Here is a 9,316-nt window from a genome sequence, read left to right on the forward strand (position 1 = left end):
CTATCCATTAATGCTCAAAGCCTTGGATCCTTTTTACCCTTGCCTTTTGGTTTTAAGGGCTATTGGCTTTTTCTGCTTGCTTTTTCTTTTTCTTTCTATTTTTTTTTCACTTTTTTTTTCGCAAGCTTTCTTTTTCACTGCTTTTTCTTGCTTCAAGAATCAATTTCATGATTTTTTTCAGATTATCAATAACATTTCTCTTTATTCATCATTCTTTCAAGAGCCAACAATTTTAACACTCATAAACAACAACATCAAAAGACATATGCACTGTTCAATCATTCATTCAGAAAACAAAAAGTATTGTCACCACATCAATATAATTAAATTAAATTTAGTGATAAATTCGAAATTTATGTACTTCTTGTTCTTTTGAATTAAAACATTTTTTCATTTAAGATAGGTGAAGGACTAATGGATTTTATTCATAGCTTTAAGGCATGGTTACATACTAATGATCATAAAGTAGAGACACAAAACATAGATAAACACAATATTAAAAACCGAAAACAGACAGAAATAAAGAACAAGGAATGAATCCACCTTTAGTGGCGTCTTCTTCTTGAAGGACCAACAATGTCCTTAAGCTCTTCTATGTCCCTTCCTTGCCTTTGTTGCTCCTCCCTCATTGCTCTTTGATCTTCTCTTATTTCTTGGAGAATGATGGAGTGCTCATGATGTTCCACCCTTAATTGTTCCACATTGTGGCTCAAATCTTCTAAGGAGGTGTTGAGTTGCTCCCAATAGTTGTTGGGAGGAAAGTGCATCCCTTGAGGCATCTCAGGAATTTGTTGATGATGAGCTTCCTCATGCACTTCTTGAGAACCGTGCATGGTTTCTCTTGCTTGCTCCATCCTCTTCTTGGTGATGGGCTTATCCTCTTCAATGGGGGTATCTCCTTCTATGATAACTCCAGCTGAGTAACACAGATGGCAAATAAGGTGAGGAAAAGCTAGCCTTGCCATGGTGGAGGACTTATCGGCTATTTTGTAGAGTTCATTGGAGATGACCTCATGAACTTCTACTTCCTCTCCAATCATGATGTTATGAATCATGATGGCCCGATCCACAATAACTTCAGATCGGTTGCTAGTAGGGATGATGGAGCGTTGAATGAACTCCAACCATCCTCTAGCCACAGGCTTGAGATCCAGTCTTCTTAGTTGAACTGGCTTGCCTTTGGAATCTATTCTCCACTGAGCTCCTTCCACACATATGTCCATAAGGACTTGGTCCAACCTTTGATTAAAGTTGACCCTTCTAGTGTAGGGGCGTTCATCTCCTTGCATCATGGGCAAGTGAAACGCCAACCTCACATTTTCCGGACTAAAATCTAAGTATTTCCCCCGAACCATTGTGAGATAGTTCTTTGGATTCGGGTTCATACTTTGATCATGGTTCCTAGTGATCCATGCATTGGCATAGAACTCTTGAACCATCAATATTCCGACTTGTTGCATGGGGTTGGTTAGGACTTCCCAACCTCTTCTTTGGATTTCATGTCGGATTTCCGGATACTCATTCTTTTTGAGCTTGAAAGGGACCTCGGGGATCACCTTCTTCTTTGCCACAACATCATAGAAGTGGTCTTGATGGCTCTTGGAGATGAATCTTTCCATCTCCCATGACTCGGAGGTGGAAGCATTTGTCTTCCCTTTCCCTTTTCTAGAGGATACTCCGGCCTTAGGTGCCATTGATGGTAATGGAAAAACAAAAAGCTTATGCTTTTACCACACCAAACTTAAAATATTGCTCGCCCTCGAGCAAGAAAGAAAAGAAGAGTAGAAGAAGAAGAAGAGAATATGGTAGAGGGGGAGAGAGGTGGGTTCGGCTAAGTGGGAGAAGATGGGTTTGTGTTGTGTGAAAATGAAGTAGAATGGAAGGGTATGTATAGGGAGAGGGGAGGGTGTATGTTCGGCCATTTTAGGTGGGAATGGGTGGGAAATTGAATTTGAATTTTATGAAGGTAGGTGGGGTTTATGGGGAAGAGTGGGATGATGTGAATAAAGAATGGGGTAATTGGGAAGAGGAATTGAGGTGATTGGTGATAGGTGTTGGGAAGTGTGACATGGGGAGTAGGAAAATGAGATTTAGGATTAGGAGAGTGTGATTAGGATTAAAAGGTAAAGTGGGAATATGGTAGGTGGGGATCCTGTGGGGTCCACAGATCCTGAGGTGATCCTGTGGGGTCCACAGGATCCTGAGGTGTAAAGAAATACCATTCCTTCACCAAATAGGCATGTATAATGCCTTCGTGCATCATTCTGGCGTTTAAACGCCCATTGGTGCATGTTCTGGGCGTTCAACGCCCATGTAAAGCATGTTTCTGGCGTTGAACGCCAGTTTCATGCTTGTTACTGGCGTTCAGCGCCAGTTTGTCTCCTCTAGGCACATTCCTGGCGTTCAGCGCCAGGATGTTGCTTGTTTCTGGCGTTGAACGCCAGAATGGTGCTCTGTTCTGGCGTTGAACGCCAGCCAGATGCATCTTACTGGCGTGAAAATTTTTTTCTTCTGTTTTTGACTCTGTTTTTAATTTTTTTGATTTTTTTCGTGACTCCTCATGATCATGTACCTAATAAAACACAAAATAACAATATAATAAAAATTAGATAATTAAAATTGGGTTGCCTCCCAACAAGCGCTTCTTTAATGTCAATAGCTTGACAGTGGCTCTCATGGAGCCACAGGGTGATCAGGTCAATGTTAGTGTAGTCCCAACACCAAACTTAGAGTTTGGATATGGGGTCTTAACACCAAACTTAGAGTTTGGTTGTGGCCTCACAACACCAAACTTAGAGTGTGACTGTGTGGGCTCTTCTTGACTCTGAACTGAGAGAAGCTCTTCATGCTTACTCTCTTTTATCACAGAGGGATGGCCATGTGCCTTAAACACAAGGTAGTCCCCATTCAATTGAAGGACTAACTCACCTCTGTTGACATCTATCACAGCTTCTGCTGTGGCTAGGAAAGGTCTTCCAAGGATGATGCAATCATCCTCTTCCTTCCTAGTGTCTATGATTATGAAATCAGCAGGGATGTAAAGGCCTTCAACCTTTACTAACACGTCCTCTACTACTCCATAAGCTTGTCTCAATGACTTGTCTGCCAATTGCAATGAGAACAAGGCAGGTTGTACCTCTATGATCCCCAGTTTCTCCATTACAGAGAGTGGCATAAGATTTATCCCTGACCCTAGATCACATAGAGCTTTTTCAAAGCTCATGGTGCCTATGGTACAAGGTATTAGGAACTTGCCAGGATCTTGTTTCTTTTGAGGTAGAGTTTTCTGAATCCAAGTATCTAGTTCACTAATGAGCAAGGGAGGTTCACTTTCCCAAGTCTCATTACCAAACAACCTGGCATTCAGCTTCATGATAGCTCCTAAGTATTGAGCAAATTGCTCTCCAGTCACATCTTCATCCTCTTCAGAGGAAGAATAGTCTTCAGAGCTCATGAATGACAGAAGGAGATTTAATGGAATCTCTATGGTCTCTATATGAGCCTCAGATTCCTTTGGATCCTTAATAGGAAACTCCTTCTTGCTTGAGGGACGTCCCAGGAGGTCTTCCTCACTAGGATTTTCGTCCTCCTCCTCCTTGGTGCATTCGGCCACATTGATCACCTCAATGGCCTTGCACTCTCCTTTTGGATTCTCTTCTGTATTGCTTGGGAGAATACTAGGAGGAGTTTCAATGACTTTCTTACTCAGCTGGCCCACTTGTGCCTCCAAATTTCTAATGGAGGATCTTGTTTCATTCATGAAACTGAAAGTGGCCTTTGATAGATCAGAGACTATATTGGCTAAATTAGAAGTGTTTTGTTCAGAATTCTCTGTCTGTTGCTGAGAAGATGATGGATAAGGCTTGCCATTGCCCAGCCTATTGCGTCCACCATTGTTAAAGCCTTGTTGAGGCTTTTGTTGATCCTTCCAGGAGAAATTTGGATGATTTCTCCATGATGGGTTATAGGTGTTTCCATAAGGTTCACCCATGTAATTAACCTCTGCCATAGCAGGGTTCTCAGGATCATAAGCTTCTTCAGAAGCTGCCTCTCTAGTACTGTTGGATGCATGTTGCAGCCCATTCAGATTTTGAGAGATCATGTTGACCTGTTGAGTCAACACTTTATTCTGAGCCAATATGGCATTCAGAGCATCAATTTCAAGAACTCCTTTCTTCTGAGGTATCCCATTATTCACGGAATTCCTCTCAGAGGTGTACATGAATTGGTTGTTTGCAACCATGTCAATGAGTTCTTGAGCCTCTTCAGGCGTTTTCTTCAGGTGAATAGATCCACCTGCAGAATGGTCCAGTGACATTTTCGAAAATTCAGAGAGACCATAATAGAATATATCTAATAGGGTCCATTCTGAAAACATGTCAGATGGACATCTTTTGGTCAACTGCTTGTATCTTTCCCAAGCTTCATAGAGGGATTCACCATCTTTTTGTTTGAAGGTTTGAACATCCACTCTCAGCTTGCTCAGCTTTTGAGGAGGAAAGAATTTATCTAAGAAGGCAGTGACCAGCTTATCCCAGGAGTCCAGGCTATCTTTAGGTTGTGAATCCAACCATATTCTAGCTATGTCTCTTACAGCAAAAGGGAAAAGCATGAGTCTGTAGACTTCAGGATCAACTCCATTCGTCTTTACAGTCTCACAGATCTGCAAGAACTCAGTTAAAAACTGATAAGGATCTTCAGATGGAAGCCCATAAAACTTGCAGTTTTGTTGCATTAAGGCAACTAGCTGAGGTTTCAGGTCAAAGTTATTGGCTCCAATGGCAGGAATGGAGATGCTTCTTCCATCAAACTTGGACGTTGGCTTTGTGAAGTCACCAAGCATTCTCCTTGCATTATTATTATTATTTTCGGCTGCCATCTCCTTCTCTTGTTCGAAAATTTCTGAAAGGTTATTTCTGGATTGTTGTAATTTAGCTTCTCTTAATTTTCTCTTCAGAGTCCTTTCAGGTTCTGGATCAATTTCAACAAGAGTGCCTTTTTCCCTGTTCCTGCTCATATGAAAGAGGAGAAAACAAGAAAAGAAAGAGGAATCCTCTATGTCACAGTATAGAGATTCCTTTCTGTTAGTATACAGAGAAAAGGGATAGAAGAATCCAAATACAAGGGATATAAGAAGTTCGGATTCTTAGATGAAGAGAGGTGAAGAGAAGTGTTAGTAATTAATTAATTAAATAGAATAAGAGAAGAGAAGAGAAATTTCGAAAATAATTTTTGAAAAAGAGGTTAGTAATTTTCGAAATTCAAAGATAAAATATAATTAAAATTAAAATTTAAAACAAAAAGAATTTTTGAAAAAGAGAGGGAGAATTTTCGAAAACTAGAGAGGGATAGGTAGTTAGTTGGTTTTGAAAAAGATAAGAAATAAACAAAAAGTTAGTTAGTTGATTGAAGAAGATTTTGAAATTAAAATTTAAAAAGATAAGAAGATAGGAGGTTAGATAAGATATTTTGAAATCAACTTTTGAAAAAGATAAAATTTTTGAAAAAGATAAGATAAAAAGATAAGATTTTCAAGAAAAAGATATTTTGAAAAAGATTTAATTTTTAAAATTGCTTAACTAACAAGAAACTACAAGATAAGATTCTAAAACTTAAAGATTGAACCTTTCTTAACAAGAAAGTAACAAACTTCAAATTTTTGAACCAATCACATTAATTGTTAGCTAATTTTCGAAAATTAGATGTAAAAAAAAGGTTTTGAAAATATTTTGAAAAAGATTTTTGAAATTTTCGAGAAATAGGAAAAAATGAAAAAGATATAATTTTTTGAAAAAGATTTTGAAAAGATAAGATTTTTAAAATTGAAATTTTGACTTGACTTGTAAGAAATAACTAATTTTAAAAATTTTTGACCAAGTCAACCCAAAATTTCGAAAATTTGGAGGGAAATAAGGAAAAGATATATTTTTTATTTTTTTTGAATTTTTAAAGATGAGGGAGAAAAACAACAAAAATACTCAACGCATGAAATTTTTAGATCAAAACAATGAATGCATGCAAGAATGCTATGAATGTCAAGATGAACACCAAGAACACTTTGAAGATCATGATGAACATCAAGAACATAATTTTGAAAGAATTTTTATGCAAAGAAAACATGCTAGACACCAAACTTAGAAATCTTTAATGCATGGAAAATATGAATGCAAAAGTGCACATGAAAAACAACAAACAACACAAAACAAGAAATTATCAAGATCAAACAAGAAATAATAAAAAGAAATAATAAAAAGAAATAATAAAAAGAAATAATAAACAGAGATTGTTGGTATGAATCAAGCTATGGTCACCTTGTAAATCTCAGTTGGGCAGATAAAATTATGGGATTTAGAAAATCAAATAATAAAAAGAAATAATAAAAGGGATACTTATGCAGATTCATTGGTGGGAATTTCAGATAAGCATATGGAGATACTGCATGGCTCACGGACGCCTGCTTTCCTACTGCTTCAACTCAATCCTTCTTACTCCTTTCCATGGCAAGCTGTGTATAGGGGTTCACTGTTCGACGATGGCTACTTTGAATCCTCTCGGGAAAATGGTCCTCTGCGGCTGTCACTCGCATGGCTAATCGTCTGGAGGCATCACCTGGCCGAAAGCTACATCCCATCCTCGCAGTGAAAACTACGCTCACGCGCTCTGTCACAGCACGGCTAATCACTGGTTGGTTCCCGCTCCTACTGGAATAGAATCCCTTGATTCTTTTGCGTCTGTCACTAACGCCCAGCACTTGCGAGTCTGAAGCACGTCACAGTCATTCATTACCGGAATCCTACTCGGAATACCACAGACAAGGTGAGACTTTCCGGATCCTCATAAATGCCGCCATCTATCTAGCTTATACCACGAAGATTCTGTTGGGGAATCTAAGAGATACACATTCAAGCTCTGTTGCATGTAGAACGGAAGTGGTTGTCAATCACGTGCGTTCATAAGTGAGAATGATAATGAGCGTCACTTAGTCATCACATTCATCATGTTCTTGGGTACGAATGAATATCTTGGAATAAGAATAAGAGAGATTTGAATAAAAGAAATAGAATTGCATTAATACTTGAGGTACAGCAGAGCTCCACACCCTTAATCTATGGTGTGCAGAAACTCCACCGTTGAAAATACATAAGTAGAAGGTTCAGGCATGGCCGAATGGCCAGCCCTCATGATCTGAGAACTAATCGTCCCAAGATGTCTAATACACTGATAAAAAGTCCTATTTATAATAAACTAGCTACTAGGGTTTACATGAGTAAGTAATTGATGCATAAATCCACTTCCGGGGCCCACTTGGTGTATGCTTGGGCTGAGCTTGATCTATCCACGAGCTGAGGCTTCTCTTGGAGTTGAACTTCAAGTTATGACGTGTTTTGGGCGTTCAACTCCGGATCATGACGTTTTTCTGGCGTTTAACTCCAGACAGCAGCATGAACTTGGCGTTCAACGTCAAGTTACATCGTCAATTCCCGAATAAAGTATGGACTATTATATATTGCTGGAAAGCCCGGGATGTCTACTTTCCAACGCCGTTGAGAGCGCGCCAATTGGAATTCTGTAGCTCCAGAAAATCTATTTCGAGTGCAGGGAGGTCAGATTCCAACAGCATCAGCAGTCCTTTTGTCAGCCTTTTTTAGAGTTTTGCTCAAGTCCCTCAATTTCAGCCAGAATTTACCTGAAATCATAGAAAAACACACAAACTCATAGTAAAGTCCAGAAATGTGAATTTAACATAAAAACTAATGAAAACATCCCTAAAAGTAGCTCAAACTTACTAAAAACTACCTAAAAACAATGGCAAAAAGCGTATAAATTAGCCGCTCATCAGACTTATTTCTGTAAACCCTAGTAACTAGTCTAGTATAAATAGGACTTTTTACTATTGTATTAGACATCTGGGATTTTACATATTTGATCACATTTGGGGGGGCTGGCCATTCGGCTATGCCTGGACCATCAATTATGTATTTTCAACGGTGGAGTTTCTACACACCATAGATTAAGGGTGTGGAGCTCTACTGTACCTCGAGTTTTAATGCAATTACTACTATTTTCTATTCTATTCATGCTTATTCTTATTCTAAGATATTTGTTGTACTTCAACATGATGAATATGATGATCCGTGACACTCATCATCATTCTCACCTATGAACGCGTGACTGACAACCACTTCCGTTCTACCTTAGAACGAGCGTGTATCTCTTGGATTCCTTAATCAGGATCTTCGTGGTATAAGCTAGAACACTTTGGCGGCCATTCTTGAGAATCCGGAAAGTCTAAACCTTGTCTGTGGTATTCTGAGTAGGATTCAGGGATTGAATGACTGTAACGAGCTTCAAACTCGCGATTTTTGGGCGTAGTGACGGACGCAAAAGAATCAATGGATTCTATTCCGACATGATTGAGAACCGACAGATGATTAGCCGTGCTGTGACAAAAGCATTTGGACCATTTTCACTAAGAGGATGGAAAGTAGCCATTGACAACGGTAATGCCCTACATGCAGCTTGCCATGGAAAGGAGTATGAAGGATTGAAGGAAGGTAGTAGGAAAGCAGAGATTCAACAGGGACAAAGCATCTCCATACACTTATCTGAAATTCCCACTAATGATTTACATAAGTATCTCTATCTATATTTTGTGCTTTATTTATTATTGATTTCAAAAACTTTTATAACCATTATAATCTGCCTAACTGAGATTTACAAGATGACCATAGCTTGCTTCATACCAACAATCTTTGTGGAATCAACCCTTACTCATGAAAGGTTTATTACTTGGACGACCCAGTGCACTTGCTGGTTAGTTGTGCGATGTTGTGACAAAGTTTGATTCACGTTTGAAAGCGCTATCAAGTTTTTGGCGCCATTGTTGATGATCACAATTTCGTGCACCAGCCTCCCCTACAGCAACAATATCAACAGTTGACCCCTCAGAGAGTTTGCGGAATATGTGCGTGCAATACTCATTACACTGATGAATGTTCGCAGCTCCAACAGGAAGACAACACCTTGGCAGCTACTCATAACTTCTATGACCGCCCAAATCAAGGATATTATTAGCAGGGCGGCAATTATAATCAAAGTGGGAACTACAATCTAGGTTGGCAAGACAACTCCAACCAAGGCTGGAGAGGCAACTCCAACCAAGGATGGAGGGACAGCTACAACCAAGGAGGCCGAGATAATGGTGGAAATCAGAGGTGGAATAACAACAACAATCAGCAGAACCGATCTCAGCATAACCAGAACCAGCCTTACCGTGCACCTCATCAAAGGCAAAACCAGGGATCTCAAAACAACC

At 39.3% G+C, this 9,316-nt stretch overlaps 1 non-coding gene across 1 annotated transcript; it reads left to right on the forward strand.

The window, feature by feature from the left end:
- Window positions 1-4,376: 4,376 nt before the first annotated feature.
- LOC112792857 (small nucleolar RNA R71) lies at window positions 4,377-4,480 on the forward strand. The gene has a single exon (XR_003197578.1). It is a non-coding gene; the product is annotated as a small nucleolar RNA R71 (small nucleolar RNA).
- The last annotated feature ends 4,836 nt before the right edge of the window (window positions 4,481-9,316 follow it).

This window comes from Arachis hypogaea, chromosome 3 (genome assembly GCF_003086295.3).
Source record: "Arachis hypogaea cultivar Tifrunner chromosome 3, arahy.Tifrunner.gnm2.J5K5, whole genome shotgun sequence".
NCBI lineage: Eukaryota > Viridiplantae > Streptophyta > Magnoliopsida > Fabales > Fabaceae > Arachis > Arachis hypogaea.